Source organism: Diadema antillarum, unplaced genomic scaffold (assembly GCF_040938485.1).
Source record: "Diadema antillarum isolate AM-2024a unplaced genomic scaffold, OU_Dant_1.0 seq00000081_RagTag, whole genome shotgun sequence".
Classification (NCBI taxonomy): domain Eukaryota; kingdom Metazoa; phylum Echinodermata; class Echinoidea; order Diadematoida; family Diadematidae; genus Diadema; species Diadema antillarum.
The window spans coordinates 1,887,979-1,906,921 of NW_027271174.1; the positions used below are offsets into that span (position 1 = coordinate 1,887,979).

The 18,943-nt window shown below is 39.4% G+C and overlaps 1 protein-coding gene across 1 annotated transcript in view; it reads left to right on the forward strand.

Moving 5' to 3' along the window:
• LOC139726187 (potassium voltage-gated channel unc-103-like) overlaps nt 1-18,943 on the forward strand; it is a 220,803-nt gene that overhangs the window by 136,206 nt on the left and 65,654 nt on the right. The window contains exon 3 of the mRNA XM_071637258.1: nt 3,010-3,051. The gene's annotated coding sequence lies outside the window, so the exon portion shown is untranslated. The remainder of the gene's footprint in view (nt 1-3,009; nt 3,052-18,943) is intronic.

An 18,943-nucleotide genomic window follows, 5' to 3' on the forward strand; every position in this document is an offset into this window, starting at 1 on the left:
CGTTCTAACTCTCGTTCTCTCTTTCAATATGGTGTTTACATATTAACACTGTATCGATGAGGCTACACCGGGTCCGTATCGGATGTAAGAGCAGCTAAGTGAGAACAGAACGTCGTGAGTTACTGGCCTAGTAGTGCTGTACCAGAGCATTAAATTTTTTAGTCACCATGGAATGCCACGGGATACGATAATATCATCAGAAATTGGTAAGATGTTCATGCGTAGATGCTGAGGCAGTTTGGGTGGATATTATAAGGCTTTCTGTTTGCACATCCGTGTATGAGATATTAAAGTGTTTGCCGATGCCGTGCTAATGAACGCTTTTATGAAATTAGTTTTGCGCCTGAGTAAACTTCCCCGAAGGATATGTCGGCGTATGTTTTAACTCGTTCCTCTCTGCACGCTCGCTCTTATTCGGAGTTGGGTATCGTTGATTGGATCTGATAGGTGTGGGTTATCCATGGGGTTGGTGTTTGGTGGATATCGCCCAAACTACAGAAGGTCTCTACTTGTATTTTAGAACAACTGAGAACCGGTTCTGTTGCAGTTCATTGTTGTTGAGGGGCCTATGCATGCTCATTATAGTCAAACCACGGCTTGTCTTCAAGAAACACAAAGCGAATCCCTTCGCTATACAGCGAGAACGGAAACTGGAAGAACTCTGTTTTCGCATCTGGCGACTCTAAAGTGCATGGGTGATGATCTACGAGACGGCATGGGCATGGGGCGCTGAGTTTGTTATGACTTCTGTGATGTTAAGTGTTTGTTGCTCTTTGTCATTTGGGTCAAACGGCTTAGTTCGAGGGATGGACGAACTGCGCACCCCCGAAAAGGCCCTTTGATTGATAGGGGGTTATGCTGAATAGGGCACGTAGCACACACATTACACTCACCCATACACCACACACACTCGCTTACATGTATAAATGATACACATTCACACACTTGCATATCCCGCATATTACTCAAGGGTTACTTTCGATTTGGGTTGTAACACTCAGGAGTTTACCGGCATGCTGACATACAAAAATTAGGTCGACAAGAGGAGAATGTATCTGATGTGACAGTATACTTCATACGTTGAGTGCGTTTTTTTTTTAAATATCCAAATGAATTATCGTATCTTCAATTTCAATTTCAATTTTTGTAGAATCGTATTATATACATAAGTATGTATATTGTGCACATATATGCGATTTTTCATACATATAATGTGTATATCAAACTTAACAAATAGATGGATGATTATGTACAAAAAGAAGTAAAGATTTTGATATACACATATATAGCACCCACATGTACAGTAATCTATGCGCTAACAATTATTACAGTACACAACACAACTACTGTATATCACATGTATGTGATGCGTATTTCCATTATGTGTATAAAATGTCATATTACGTCATAGTCGATATATCATCCACATATTTCAACGAAGCTAATCTGGCGGTTGAGAGTTCTTTTTTTGAAGGGGTATAATTGGTTACCTTCCAGAATTTTTCACTTTTTGCGCAAGACCACATTGCCTTTATAGGTAAAGCGCATACCTCAATATTTGGTAAGAATGTATCCGCTCCTTTTTCCATAAGAAGAACATCGTAGAGGTTCTAATATTAGAAATAATTCCGGATATTTTCGCTTTCCTTTTCCGCTGCAGTCTACTCTATGTCTCTTACGTTGATAAAATCAAGTTTTATTTCGTTCAGATTGACGAAATTGACTTACAGACAGATGTACATTATTGTAGTTCACCCCCATTTTTCTCCTTTGCCTTTACTGCAACGTCTGTATGTGAAAATGTCCCATGTTATAATGTGAATTAATTTTTCGGTGTGAATGGTGCCGAGAAAAGGAGAAACACAGTCGACAAAGCAAACGGGGAGTTTATCGCCTCTCAGCCACTTAACACTCTCCTGTACATGTACCGAGTTCCTTCGGTGCTCGAATTACCGCCTTATCTCACCGCGTCATCATTTGTTGGCTGCCCGTCTTACGTGGACCCGATCTAGCTTATGGCGGGAAAACGCCGGAGTACAAAAGCGATAAAAATCTTGATGTGCCAAACGACCTATTAAAAGGACTTTAAATCCACCATTCAACTGCCGTCCTTGAAACTTGTCATTTTAATTTATATGTAACAAGAAAAAAAAATCATCAGGTCTTCCCAATTTTTCTCTTTTCAAAGGATGCCCCCCCCCCCCTCCATAAGCAATGATTTTGAATTTCAAAAAAAAAAATTATAGCATGTGGAATGTTCGTATTATAAACCTTCTTATACACTGGTTTGAAAATATATGAAATTGCTTCGCTCCGTAAACGGAGATTGTTTCTCTTAAGATGACAATTCAACCGTACACGTTTATTGTAATCAATATCTATAGACCGAAGGTTGCTACCAAAAATCTTATAACATACTTGACAAAATTGCTTGCACGGAACATGACAAGCGGGAGAACACACGCACAGGTATAGAAACGGACTCTCGGAATTACAAAGAATTCATTCAGAGTCGATCAGTTTGGATATCAGTTTCTTATTGTGGGTCTGATTTATTTTGCATCACCCCTAGGTGGCGTTTATACGATGGCAATGGTGATTATTGTCACAATTGTTATCAGTGTCGACTGTTTAATTGTTTCTCTTCGCATTATAACCATTGTTGATTACAGACTTTATTGCTGTATAGAGTTGTGATACTGTACCCCGTGATACCGTATTTAGCATTAATAGATGTTGTATAATTCAAATAGATTATATATGATTACAATCAAAATTATCAAGCAAAAGACTTTTTTTCATGACGACGATGACAATTTTGAGTCCATGGAGTTTTCATGACCAAAGAATGATATAAGGGGCAGTACATTTACTTTACATAACTTCCAATACGTCGTCGCGTGTTAAAACTACCGAGCCAACATCACATTCACATTAATATTTCTTCATTTCTAGATGTTCGGGGGTAATTTATTCATTTCGATGTTTGTATTTTGTTCTACTTTGCAGAGAGACAAACACACGAACCCTGGCTGGGAAAAACACTATAAGGTAAGCATTGTGGCCGTTGTAAATAATGACGTCTCTGTTTGAACCACTTATGATGATTTTTGCACCAACACTGGAATGTCGGCATCTGACTGTGAGTGATCGAAATGACTGTCTGGAGTCACGTGGTCTCTATGAACTAATCCTGAAAAGGGGGGGGGGGTGATGAAGAGGGAAAATGAGAGGGGTGGGGGAGAGAGGGGAGATCTTGTCATTAATGGATGTACAACCATTTCCCTCTGTCAGTGCGTTGGGAATCATTGATTGATTTAATTGACGTAAATCGGCATGAGGGGGGTGCCATAAACCCGTCTTCACTCGGATGCTGCAGTTGCTCCGGAGTGTTCCAAGAGCTGGTCCGGCTAAAGGATCCTCGTATGGGGAAAAGGTATGGTAGTGTGTCGTTACAGCAGCTGTACACAGTAGACATACGCCTGTGATTATGAATGTGTAATTGCGTACAAGGGAGCCACGACGCATACAGATGTAATCAGTCTATGGTGCGAACTCGAAATCGATATTTTGAACGGTGCTTTATCTCTACCAAACAAAGGCCTAGAAAATGCTCACACAGCTATATATACACACAAGGGCACACTCATATACACACGAAGACTTGCAGATTGCTACATTGTCTACGGATTGTGTTTGTTTGTTGGTGTGTTTGTCTGTCTGCTGAAACATACAATTTGCGATAAGTAGATATAATGGGCGAGGATAATGCACGAAGATGAAATTTTGTAACGACGGAACAAACAGAAGCTTCGCCCCGTCATACAAATTTGTGCGTCTCTAGATATTTTCCAATCCTGCCGATATTTCGAGTGCATTCTATTTTTTACATCTAGATTTTAAACAAGCAAAGTAAAAACGTATGTAAACACGGCAGTTGTGTAAGAAACATCTACATCGAAAATATTGAAACGATTCGTAGATCATGAAAATTGTCGCATATTTATGGTGCAGGACTTAAATTAATATAACACAGACATGCTCGTTATTCCTCGTAGGATTCTAATTAAATGAACGCACCATTAAACTCTGTCTGAATGTTTGTGTGTATGTGTGTAATGGTGTTATTGTGCTCATTTTATATCGATGTAAAAACTGTATTAGAAACTCAATCTCGAAATAAACAACAAAACTATGATGTTTACTAAAACACACACATACACACACACACACACAAATGCTGACTGACATAATGCAATTATGTGATTTACATTCGATCACAAAAGAGATTCAAAAGAAAAGACCCAAAAACCATGCTATAAGTTCATAGTCATACCTCTACTTCTGTAAGTGAAAAAGAGGAGGTGTCGTGTTGATTATTAAATCGATTTATTGATAGATTGATTGTATTCCTGTCTGTATCGGAATTTGATATGTAACCTTGACCACATTTCAAGTTTCCTTAGATTTGATTTGAGTTTCATAACAAACGGCATGTCTGTGTCTTTTGTTTTCGATGTATATTAATATCAAAGCTGTATTGATGTATATAGATGTCGACAATCACTGTAATGCACAGAATATTGCTTTCCGTTCTAAGCAATTGCTTAGCAAGAGATGTGACATACCCGCGCCTGGTAAATTCGTGCATTTCCGACATACCACTTTAAGATCTGAACTTTATACACTATTAAAAATCTTCTAATAATTCGAGGCCTGCAAAACAATGTAGGTAACATCATGTCATGACATGCATAATGTAATATTTGTTAAATTTCAGATGATGGGCAGCAAATTAGAACTTTGACGGCCTTTAGGCTAAGTGGTTGACGAATAAAATGCAGTTTGATAATGTGATATATTTGCGACCGTTCCGATGAGTTGCAGACAAATATCATGCAATGTATAGCCTTCAATTCATTTCACTGCCTTTTATGCGTATATAATCCATAGACCAATCGGTAATCATTTTTGCCCCGTGGCTTTAAGATGAATTCAATGTTAGAATGAAAGGCAAGGTTGGATCGGGGCTTTAATATTCTGCGAGACGTCTTGGCTGCATGATAGAAAAAAAAAGAAAAGAATGACGGAAAAAAAGAAGGAAGGAAGGAAGAGGAGAAAGCGAATTCCGTTAAGTAGCAGACACGCGTATAGACAGAGGGGCCCAGAGCGCTGATTTCACCGACAAACATTCGTTTGCATAAATACTAGCGTTCATACGATATTGGGCAGGCTGTATAAACAGGCAAACTGTCATTGTTTCAACATGGCGTGGCTATGTGTGGGCATGGACGACACACACATTTTGCCCTCCCCGCTATGGCTAATAGACAGAAGTTAGCCTACAAAATGCCCCAAAACGATCCTATGCAGCGCAATTCTCGCGAATTCCATTCCACTTCGCTCGCATGAAAAGAAAACAGAATTCTGAAATAAATGTAATTATTCAGCAGACATATCGAATATTTGCTCTGTCTGGAGAACATTCTGCATGAAATCCTTCGGTAATACACATAAGAGTTAAAGCAAAAACAACAAGTATCTCATGTCGCTCGAGAATATGCACGCTCCACTTTTGTTCCGAAATTAACTGTGTGGGAATTTCTTTTCTTGGTCCGTGTAAATTCACTGGAAATCTATAATATTTGAAGAGTTTGATTGCAAAAAACGATAAGTCCATATTTGCCAAAATGGAGATATTAGCGATTGAATTTCAAGAAAAATAAAGAGAATAATACAAAATTTTTGCTTCTTCAGACCATAAATTTAAAGATGTACCTTTATATGTAGTGACCAATGTATCATTTAAAAGGTATTATTTTGTACTTTATGACAGAGATCTTACTTCAAAATCTTCAAAAATGGACTTATCGGTTTTTGCCAACAAACTCTTCATTTATTCATCCTCCATCATAATTTTTTTACATTTCTATTATGGAAAGGAAAGAACTGAATTACTTGCCTCAGTCTACAATATACCATCTTATGCAGTGAATTGTATTTTGGAGGTTACAAAAGGAACACCTTTGAACTTTAAGAGCAGCCTTTTAATTTGGAAACACAAGACGACCAGTTGACGACTTTAAAATAAGTTCAACTTTGCATCTTTACCAGTGTCTCACTAGGAGCACCTTTACGGGTACAACTCTTAACTTTTCAGACCAGAAAGGTGCAAAGTTGCACCTTTAAAGGTCGACACTGGCCTGAAAGGTGCAAAGTTGCACCCGTAAAGGTGCTCCCAGTGTGACTTGATATATAGCTGCAAGTCTCCTTCTCAAAAAAAGAATAATATTTTCATGACAGCTTGATTGATCGTTCATTCTTTGGATCCGTTGTGACAGTCATCAATTTAATACCAAACATGAAAATCCGAAGGTTGAGCACCAGAAGGAGTTAACTCCGCGAACTTGGAAGAGTGTATAAGTGCACTTCTGTTTTTTCTTAGCTGATGAACGGTGAATGCCATACGGCATCAATACTTTAAACAGAAATACGAACTTCAATCATACTGCGAGGGTATGCTTTCATTATCATTCATGTTCGCTCATGGCGACAGCTACCATTTATTCTAAAAAGCCTTCCCATTAAATATATGCCCGGGCTGTTTTCTCGCAGGGTGAGAGAAAAGTAGGAGAAGGCCGTTATTACTTTTCATATTTTGAAAGAATGTATTGTCAGCTGACGCATTAATCGTTGACATCAAGTCAGTTTTTAGGGGATGAATAGTGCTATGGGGAAAAATAGTGCTATGGGGAAAAATTTAGTCGTCACTGATGTAATTGCCTAACGCTGATAGGAATGACCATGATGTAAAGAGCGGCAATGTGAGTTCATTAATGCGTAATTTGCTCGCAACAACCCACCTACTCAAGGTGACCTTCACACCAAAGCCCGCCAAGCATATCGCATTTTAACGCGTTTAGTCGATGGCCTTCTCTTCCTTTTACTCATAGGTACGTTCCGTAGTCATTGGTGTTTATTACACTTTGCAAACACACGGTAATTAAATGGTGCACGGCATTGAAATGATAGTATTAACCTTAGGCGGCTCGAAAACAGCAGGGAATAAAACGTTGTCAGACCTCAAACCAGCTGCTATTTGCGAAATGATATTTCTCGAAGTTGTGAATAGATCAATTGCTGCTTATATTACGACAGAGATGAACGGCAAAGATGTGACTTTATAAGAAACTGACCATGACTTAAGAGCAAGAATTATCCAGAATATGAGGACACGCACATGCACACACACCAAAACACACACACACACACACACACACACACACACACACACAAAATGCGTATAGAGTTTTCTCTATTCAGTTATTGTATCAAGGATGTCTGAAGTTGCTGCAGACAAAAAGCAACACGTACGATCAAATCATAAATTATTGCAACGGTTGTATGCCACACCTTTCCCATCTCTTGAGCAAAAGGTCCCATCTGCCACATCAACTTCTCGTATTTCCAGAAGGTAACTTATTAAAGACGAAGCTAACTCCTCCTTTTGTCGTTTGTAGCCCTGAAACTTCAACACAGTCTGTCAGATATACGTTGCCAATGACAGAAACTAATATTGTCATTCTTTTATAGTTCTTGATAGACACTGATAGATGTATTATAAATCTACATGTCATGGATCATTATTCACGTCACAGAAGGTAATCCTAGATTTGCAAGGGTTACTGATGAGTATATCAAGAAATTTCTGAGCCATTGTTAACTCGTTGCCCTTGAGAATGTCATGAGTATTCTCTAAAATACAAAGTTTATGTATGGCAGACCCGTTCCCGCAAAGAAGGGGTTAAAGGTGCTCATCTCAGATCACCAATGCACGTGCATTTCTATCGCTTTCATTGCTCCTTCCATTAGGCAGATGTCTGATGCAAACGTCACAGCCCAGATGGAAACAACGCGGAGAGTATACTCTGCTTTTTTGGTTGATTTCAGATGTAACAAAATATTTTGCATCCAGCGAGACTTATCTAACGTTGGGGGAAAATGTTGTCACCAGTGCATAGGTATGATTCCAGCGGGACAGCAATGTTACATTACAACGATAGACAAGGAAATATTTGTTTTATTATGATTATGGTCTAAATAACAATGCATCATTTCATTTCACGTCCATCGGCAGCCGGTCAAATATTACACATGTATTACCCGCAGTGATGTCACTATTGACAACAATGATTTCGATTTGAGCTGCATTAGTCACGTGATTGCATTGTGATCAATCACAGACCAGTATTTATGTACACTATTTGATATAGAGGCCTGTATGTCTCTGTGGTATCTTTATGACATATCTTTAATATACTGATTTTTCTTCATGTCCGTTGGTAGTTTTTAACGGAATAGGTTAAAAAATTAATTCCTTTCCATCCGAGTTATTGTGACTTTCCATGAGATTAATACGCGGTACATCGGGTTCCGTTAATCACGGTAGTAAGAATTTCTCTTTTTTTTAGATTTTATTTGCATTGATTTGTTTCACGTAGCTGCTAAGGGAGCGTTGGATGATTGTAACCAAGCGACAACGGGACCTACGGATGTAAGTCCCTTCCAAAAGACTGGGCGATGAAGATGAAGTGTTTACCTATATATATGGACACATATAGCTCATATGAACTCGAATCTTGTAATTCATTTTTTTTTCAATTCATTTTATTTTCATACTTCTAATTTATGAACATTACAACAGAAACCAGACAAGTTCTTTTACCTTGTGAACAATGTGCAGAAAACAAACAATATACATGGTGATAACACAATAATTACATGTAATGATAACTGGTCAAAATCGAAATCGAAATGGGGTTGATCAAAGAGAAGTATGACGGGACCTACATGAAAGCAAGCTTGTTTGGCTGTAAGCCCCGAGTAATCAGTGTTTGTGAAAAAGAAACGGAGAACGGATAGAAGATAAGACCAGAATGATGATGTAAGGTTGCCAAATTTTATTTAATAAAAAAGAACAAGAAAAAGAAGAAGAAGAAAAACAATGAGTAGTCCGCGGGTTTTTTTCCACCGACAGTGACTGAGTAACAAAATTCCCTAAATGACTCAAAGGATTACCCTGGTAGAACATTAAACTACCTATATGGGGCATGTTTTGATACTAAAATCGGATTCCAATAAGTGGTACATTGTAGTAGCATAATGACCTAATGACACTAACGCTGGCATCACTTCGATCAGTTTTGAGAGAGATAATTGGAAGACAAAATATGGTTGCTGTGTAATTTACGGGCACAGCACATTTCCTAGAAATTCTCCCCGTAGTGTACAAACCTGTGCGATTGGATTATGTCAGTAATTTTCACGACCTTGGTAGGGGTTTACAGCGGGAAACAAATGAATTCCATCCGGAAGATGAAAATAATGCTTGGATGCTTTTAAAGAGCTTTAACATTACTCAGATAATTCCTGATGGAGTATGTTATATTGATAGCAATTAACAGCAATGAAACCGATTCCATGACTCCCCATATCATAAAAAGGAAGACAGGTATCTAATCGGAAATGAATGTAATCCCATTATTCACAGTATGAATAGAACTGCGCACAGGAAAAACAGTGCAACGCCTGCTATCTTTTTAATCCACGGACGGCTTTTTTCAATACCCCTCGTACCCCGCAGCGATACGCCGGGCCGATCCGCGTCACAGACAGCTGTTGATTCGGTCCTCCTGGAGAGCCACATCACCGATGGCATCCCTGTAATAAAACTCTCAATGAAATGAGAAACTACGGGAAAGGTGATGGCTTTAGAGTCCGCCGCAGAATGCCTCAGGCAGCGTGTGTGTGTATAAATAAATATATCCATTTGAGTGTGTGTGTGAGTGTATGTGTGTATATGGATTTCTATTTGTGTATGTGCACTTTCGTATATCTATCTGTATAATAGCAGGAGCATGTGCATACTCTTGTTTGTCCTGCCTGAAAAAGAAAAGAAAATCCTTTTTATGAGATAAAGTCTGGTGATTGAGATTGTTGTGAACATACCAAATCTACTTAAAAACACAAACAAAAAAACCTGCGCCTAGTCAACGTTTTGATGTAAAAGTTTTGCACTGAATTTATGGAATGGTTGCGTCTATGTATAAGTTCCGATGAAGCTTTCGTTCAACGTCAAGAAAAAAAAATGTGAAAAGGAGGACGAGTAAAATTCGGTAGCATAGTGGATCCATTAGGAACGGCTTGTTAGCAATCTGTTATGTCTTCAAGCCGGGAGGAGTGAGAGAGAAAACATCGGGATCATCCCATGAGACCGAAACCCACGAGTCATGCGGCCCACGAGTCATGCGGCCCACGACGTCGACATTGAAAAAAGGGTCCATGAGCCATACCACCGACGAGTCATACAGCCCATGAGCACGACGATAGGCGAATAATGCCCATGAGACCGACAGTAGGCAATTAAGTATGGCGGGCGATATGAAAGCAAGGCCCACGAGTCCGACATTAGGCAAAAAGGTCCATGAGTTCGGCACCATTGGCAAACAAGGCCCAATAGTTCGTCGCTAGGCACAAAAGGCCCATGAGTTCGCCATTATGCATCACGGGGCTTAATGTGTGGGTCTTACGGACGTTTTGTGCTTTAGTGTCGATCTCGTGGGCCTTGTTTGCCTAGTATTACAATCGTGGGCTTTGTCTACTATCGCACGCATGTGCCTTATTTGCCTATAGTGTCGTGCTCATGACTGGTGGGCTGTATTACTCGTGGCTCTTCGGCTGTATGATTAGTGGGCTGTATGACTCGTGGGGCTGTATTACTCGTGGGCTGTGTTACTCGTGGGTTGTATGACTCTTGGGTGTCAATCTCGTGAGTTGCACCCAATGCGCCTCACTCTCCCAAAGCATCTGATGGAGGTTTTGTTCATCTCAGAATGTCTACCAATCCAATCCTGTATATACAGATTCTCGTTTAAAATCATAGAAAACGAAGTGTGCTTGGCAGAGTTAATTGTTGTACCCCTGCCTGATAATATCCGTATGATTTTCATGACTGGCAGCAAAAGGTTTGAGATGAAGACATCTACCACGTGCTCGTATTTATAATTGGTGCATTTTAACAATGCACATTGAGGAGTGAGGAACGAAAATAATGCGTAATGAGGCAAGCCTGTTCATTCTCAGTGGATTCAGCAAAAAAAGAAAGAAAATATAATTAAGGAGAGCGAGGGAAGTGAAAAGAGAGTGATCAAACAGGAAATCGGAGGAAATCGTTCGTTTTCCTACTTAAGGTACATTGCCAATACTTCTGCAGAAGTGTCACGAGTACGAGTTGTACAACTGCATCACCTTACAATTCTCTCGTGAGATTGTGCGTGCTCACGCGCGTGCTCGTGCGTGATTGATTGTCATTGCTAGTGAATGCGCGTGATTGATCGTCACTGCTCGTGAAAGCGATGGTACTTGTTAAGTTTTTAATAGTAAAATGTATGCGATGACTCAATCACCCCTTTAGGGAATGTGAGCGTCAAACACAAGCACACACACACACACACACACACACACACACAATGCAATCATCATGAAAAGCGGTGGAACGATCAATTCGTGGTTGCTGCGATGGATGCTGCCTAATACCTTTTGTTGTTTTTTTAATGTGAGATGGTTTGCATGCATGCGTCAACAAGAGTTGGTTTGTGTGTGTGTGTGTGTGTGTGTGTGTGCGAGAGAGAGAGAGCGTGCGTGCATTTGTAAGTAAAAATTTATTAATTGAGAGAAAGTTGGGGCATGCATGCGCTTTCTCTGAGAGTTGTGCACAAATGCCAGACAGTCAATTTGTATTCTTAACTTTTTTTCTTTTATTCAATCTTAAGCGTATTCTTTTGTGATGGGCGATGCAGATATATATCTCATATTGACCCATCAGAAGACGTATGTCTACTACCGATGTGACCGTACTACACTCTGAAAGCACGAAACTAAGGAAGCTTTATGTACCTGATATACGTTACACACGAAGAAATACGGGTTCAAATTTGAACCCCAAAATTGTCCCTATACAACCACCCTACAGGGTGCAACTTTGCACCCCTATAAGCAATTTGCACCATGAGAGGTGCAATACGTTGAATTTTGAACCTGACGGAGTGCGAATTTGCACCCTCAGTTTTGTGGTAATCAAGGGTGCAAACGTGCAAAATAAACATTAATACATTGTGAATTGAAAATTTGGACCACGAGTACCAAGGTTTTACTTGTACGATCAAACTGATGGATTTGTCTGCATCTCTGTAGGTACGAATGTAAATATTAAGAGATTAAATGTTCTACCTGTATGATAAAAGGTGCAATTGCGCACCCCAGGGTGCTGCTACAGGGACAAATAGGGTGCAAATTTGAACCTTTATTTTTTAGTGTGTATCGTTTACGCACCAGACTAGTGGAATCGTGTGTAATCGAACCATGTCACTGCCCCGGATGAATAAGATATAGATGCGTGTTTTATTTAAAAAAACAAGCAAATAAAAACGTACTCTTTCATTGTCCCTGTATACTTCTACCATATTCTGCTTACCCCGTTTTTCAATCTTCCGATCTCCGCGTTTTATTCCTCAGTCGCCCGTCTGGGTTTCACCAGCACACACCTTTTACCTCACAGTGAAATCTTGAGGGGGGAATTTAATGGATTGCTGTTTGTTCCATGTTTTGCAATCCAAATTTCTAGCTTTGTCTGGATGATGGATTACCATCTGAAGAAAAAAATCTTTCCCTTTGTAAGTTAAAAAAAACCACGAAAACAAACATCGCCAATGATTCTAAGCGTTTTCATGGCCGAAATTTGTATCGTGCGATTTTGTTTTTTCTGTCTCGTTGTTCCGTCAGTGGAAGCAATTACAGACCACAATTTTTGACAGGTTTGACGATTGATTTTTTCCCAAGAAAATTCTGTACAGGAGAGAAATAATCTGTGTCGAACTTTGATGGACAGATTAGAAACAAACTGTTTTTCATTCGCTTACTCCTTGCGTTGAATGACAGTCTCCCTGCACTTACATCACTTAATGGCAACATCAAATATAGAAAATTCAAACCCACATGCGGTATTAAGTTAGGATTCGAATGCCTTTTTTTTGATACATTGACATGGACGAATTAAAAATAAGAAAACGAAAGTTTAATCAACTGATATCAAAATTTAAGCGAATTACTTTTTTCGTGCAGTCAAGTCATTTATTTTTCTCTAAAATCTGCCGATTCCCAGTATTTAATGATACGGATAGAAGCTCGCTTCGGAAAGCTGAAATGGGTAGAAATGCAGTCAAATCAACTCAGACACAAATTGTTCGATAACAAGATTAGCCCAGTATCAGGGCCGCAGAAATCAGGTCAATTTAATCCAGTCGGGTGGATGCATCTGCAACCAGTTACCTTGTGACAATTGCCAAAAATGCATTCACTTTTTAACCATACTTCTCGTTCATAAATGTGATCCATCAACCGACACATTGGGTCAAACTGACTTTGTTTGCTGCCTTTTTTTCAGACATTTTTCTTTTTTTCTTTCTTTACGGGTGGGGGGGGGGAGGACTGTAGAGATAGACTAGAATTTACTGCTGAAACTAGAACAATCTGGTCGTGGTAGTGATTCGCAATGCATTAGTCTTCTTCGGTGACCGTCTAATGGTGTCAAAAACTATGATCCCTCATTTGCATTTAGATGAGGTCCATTGATTTTAGCTTCTCATCTTAAAACACCGCCTTCTTTGACCGTCTTTTTGGAGCAAAAAAAAACAACATTCTTTATTGTTCGTTTGGGGGTATACTTAGTGGGAAATATATATCAGTGAGATTTCGAGATACCACCCAGTCACCACATTACATGTCATACTATGTTACATGTAATCCTACATAGTTATGACTGAAAAATTACACTCAAAATATCTAATGGCCTCTTTTGAACATGAAGGATTTTGTGCAAATTCTAATCAGCGCACGAACTCTTCAAGAAGCATATTCTTATATTACTTGAAATAAATGATAATGAAACTTAAACGAAACACAATAATATCTCAGGAGTTTTCTTCATGGTGTGTGCAAATCGCAAGATAGATGTCAATGGACATACGGCTGGACAGATGGACCGAAAAAAAAAAACATATGGAAAATGTCATTCCGCCCTCACTCTTTTGGATGCCACAGGCAATCTGTCTGTTGTTTTATTCACTGCAACTACTAGCAATCCGTAGACGTAAGTCGTCCTTTAAGGTGAAGAAAGAAGGTGTGGTCAAAGAGAGACATGTTTACTGTCAACTTTCAAGTCAAATCGAACCGTGTATTTACCATGTTTACATTGTGGTTGTACTCATGTACCCGTTCATGTAATAGTAAACAATTAACAGTTAAAAGAACAATCTCGACTCTCGGAGAAAAAAACCTTTGTTTATGCAGCCCCATCTCTCTAGAACGCTCTTCCACAGAGGATCCGATCAGCAGAGACCATTGAAACATTAGAAAGCTTCTGAAGTCACATATGTTCGCATCTTGTTTTGAATGAATTTTCAACAAATTGCTCATCGGGCGTATATTTCTATCTATCTCTTTCTTCTTTTTCAATTGTCTTATGTACAACTATGACTATAATGCATGTTATTCTTTTGTCCCTCTGCGCCTCAGAATAGGCTACTAGATCGATGGCGCATTACAAATACTGTACTTATTATTATTACTCACAAAAAGTTATTATCAACACTGTCTTTGCCACTCACGACGCGACGTGTATAGTCGATGGCTTTTAATCTGATAGTCCTGAAAGAGTTTAGACGGCATACCAGAAATGATTTTGTTCATCATTCGCCGTGGCTGTGACAGCGTTCTTGTTTCAAGTTTGAGTAATGGAATATTATTTTCACCACCGCATTGGTACCTAAGGAAAGAAGCGGGTCGATTGCATGTAGTAAACTAATTCTAATCATGCCAAATTTGAATATTATTATCACTGATACGTTTGCATTTCTTCATGTTGTTGACCTTGTCATGTATACTTTGTTAAGGAAACATCTGTTTCTTTCTGAAACCTTTTTGTTTCTCGTTCTACCATAACCATCTTTATATCGTGATTCATTAAGCTCCACTAAAATGTTTCCACAGAGGGCAAAGGGATAGGGATTTAGAAGTTAAATTTCTGTAGTAATGCGTTCGTTTACAGTACCCATTGGGGTTTATTTAGCAAGCTGCTTAGTAAACGCATGGATCAGTACCAAAACATTTCTAATAAATTGATAAAACATTGGAAGTATTCCGACAATAACTGTTAGTTGGTGTGTTTTCATTTTCCATCTGACAAGATGGACAGTCCATGTTAAGCTTCCCCGGGTGGTGTTCCATGGGGTCCAGTTGTGATAAAGGGAATGACACAATATAGAACAAGATTATATGAGTATTAGGAAAACTGTGTCATTCTGTCCCAATGAATGGGTGTAGTAATATACCTCTTTGGTCTATAGTTCTGTCACCTCCGCGCAATTACAAGCACAGACCCCGGTATAGATTCGCGGAGGCTATTATTCTGTGCCGGTTCCCGACGACCAATTTAAAGTGTGATACAAGACCACACTGATCTTCGATTAAACACTTCCACCCTGATTTTAATTAAAAGCGCAAGCACAAAACTCCCCGCCTGTATAATTAGACGAGATTGAGATCTGCCTCACTGTGTTGTGACGCTGTGTCGCGTCAAATCGCAATCTATACCCGGTATCATACAGATTTGTCATTGTTATGTCTCAGCGCTAAGTATCTTTTGAGCACTCTCTTCATATAATCTACCCATGTGAACCTCCCATACAAAAGCCAATGTTCCCTTATTACAGAGTAGTGTTGTTACAACTGTGCAGTCTGCCTATTTATGTTTGTTGGCATTTCCTGTCATTCTCTGTCTTCGAGATATAGGCCTAATTATGTCAATATAAGATTATGATTTATGACTATATAACTATATACATATATTCCCTAATGAAGGAAGACTATGATATATCTTAGGCATGTATATTCTTAGCCTACACTATCTCTAGGAAGATGATAACATTTTTTTGTATACATTTGCATTTTTCTAACGTCACAGTAATTTTGCAAACTGTAAACTATCTCTCTATTTTTATCGTTTTATCTTTCTCCTCTCTCTCTGTCACTATGTTTGTCTCTCCTCTCTATCTCTGTCTTTGTCTCTCTTATCTCTCACCCTATAATATCCCTCTTTCTCTATTATCTCAGTTCATACCATGATCCCTCATGTTTCTGTCGTGCCCCCTCCCATCTGAAAATGGCTGTCTGTACCCATCCATGGTCACGAGGTAATCCATGTGTTTTGGGGCAAGCAAACTAATTTACACTTTGACTCGATGAGTGAGGAAAAAAATGCCAATCGAGTGTCATTGAATTCATTACTGGCCGGAAATCAAGTAAATTACCCGATATGGGGCAAGCCATGTGACTGTAGAAACGGGGCGGTAGTTGCAAACAGTTCATTTTTTTCTTTTTTTTTAAAGGCGGAGTAACGTAATGCAGGCTATTAATGATGCGTTGAATGAGTCGGCACGGAGCTATGCGGCACAGAATAATGACTAAATGGGAACCAATCTTTATTTTAACCAATCGACAAACGCACGCACACACACACACACACACACACACACACAAACACACACAAACACTTCTACATTATCAAACCGTATGAATGAGGAGGTCGTACTTTCCAAAACAAAAAACATGTTATGAAAAAAATTCTCCAAAATAACTTTCTTTTCTATTAGTCTAAATGACTTTGTAAAAGTTTCGAGGTTCGTGGACTTTATGCGTTGGTTTGATGTACTACTATTTTTTTTTCGTGATTACATCACACGAAAAGGTTAGCAATTATCGACTATCAAAAGAAAAAGATCCATCCAGAAAAGACTCGTTTAAATAAAGTTGACGATGCCATGAAACCATTATGGCGTCATCTAAGGAAGGATGTGTAGTATATGTACAAAAAGCACGAAAAAAAGATTTAAAAATTGATCGACAAATTAAATTAAAGTGTAATTTGTGATTCAAAGAACCGATGTTACAAAAAAAGGAAACAAAGTAACAGATTAGAATAAGAGACCAGAGCAAAAACAACACTGGAAAAAAAAAACGATACGTATTTCAACTGTAAAGAGGCGCTGAACGGATTGGATTCCAGCATGGATCCAACCTCGGATATAATTGCATCAGAATTCTGCTAGCTAAAAAGATGGAGGATGAACTCGTATTGATACTGAATCGTTCGAAATTACTGTTCAACACACAAACAACCCTTGAAATTACGCCCTACGTCTATCCAAGCAATTTTGTTTTTGAAGTATAAACTTTTGATATGATTACCTACATGTTCATGTTGGTCTCCACGTATACTGTCCTATATATACCGCTTTCAATGATCAATTGCCCACGCATTCAGATCTTAAGGATGAATGGTCACAGTATGACGTGACAAAAATGTAAACGCATGGGACTAGGAAGATGATTAGTGCGCCACTCGGATCGTACTTAATTAAATTTGCGCCACAAATATCTCGTAGACTGACCCCTTTCCCTCGGGGGAACTGCATTCCTAAACAGTCGATCTCCCTCCGCATACCGCGTGTTTTCTGACCTGTTATTGATTACGCCGTGCTTACAATGCCTTTAGATTTAGAGTACGGTACGTGGTCTGCTAACAAAGTGTACTCCCATATGGAGCATCTGTGTTGTAGACTTGTATGGCGTTATTTTCGATTGAATGTGTCCCGCATTGCAATAGAGGACAAGCGAGTGGCGCACCGGGTGTTGGAGTGAAGCCGCTCGCTATACGAGTTCTGGTAGGTGCCCGTATCTAGCAGAGGCAGCAATACAGTCACCGCTGACAACATCTCAAGTAGAATAAAGACTTTAGACCCACACCTGTAAATACTGACACTCTAGTTTTCAGTCGAAAATCAGTCGAAAATCTACATTACAACGTTAACGCTAACATACACAAATAAACATGATTATTATGATAAAATGCACAGAATACTTTAAGTGTATAAAGAGGATGACATGATGCGTAGATTAATTTTAAAAACACATATTTCTCCAAAATTTGGAAAAATAATATAGTATTTAATACATAAAAGACATAAGCGCGATGCGTGTGCATGCATCTATGCGTGTATACATGCATGCATAGTTATGTTACTATGTATTCATGTATCTATGCGTGCATTGCTGAATAATTGGGTTCAGAGTAAAGCCGGTAACGGATTACCCGCTTCTACAGTACCGTTTGTCCATCCATCTTTCGGTTTTGCGACGATCAAATAAATGGTCACTCTGACAATTGGCTCAACAAGCGAAGGTCACGTGATGGATGGAATGTTATCCCGTCTCCCTTTCCCGCCAACAATAGTTTGCAGACGACCAGTAATCCTCGCCAGATGTATTTAGCTCGCAGAACGTCACGCGGAGTTTTGGAAGGACATTTTGCTTTATGGGAGTGCGCGGAGTTCAAGTGCTCCCCCGTTTTGATATTTACAGCCGCCTTACTCGGAAAAGCCAAGTAAAGTGTGTTGTTTCAACTTTCAATCGCTGATCACTGTTTGCGATGAATGTGTCCGGAGTGTTTTAAGCAGAAGATAGAACTTGCACCATCCCTCTTCCCCTTAAAGAGAGGAAGAGGGATGGGGGGGGGGGGGGATAGAGAGAGATGGCGGACGAAAAGAGCTACTTCACTGCTCCTGTAATGCATGCCGCGGGCGTAGCTTTGTTCGTTGTTTAACCACAGATTTCATCACGCTGTCAAATTCGGATGTGCAACGATGTGCAGTTTTATCAGGCAACCCTCCACGTCATTTTGCCGGAGCAAAAACGCAACAATTCTATGTCCAGGGTCAGGGATTCGCAGCCTCGCTCTGTCGTCCCCTTTTTTCCCCATGCTCCTCAGCAA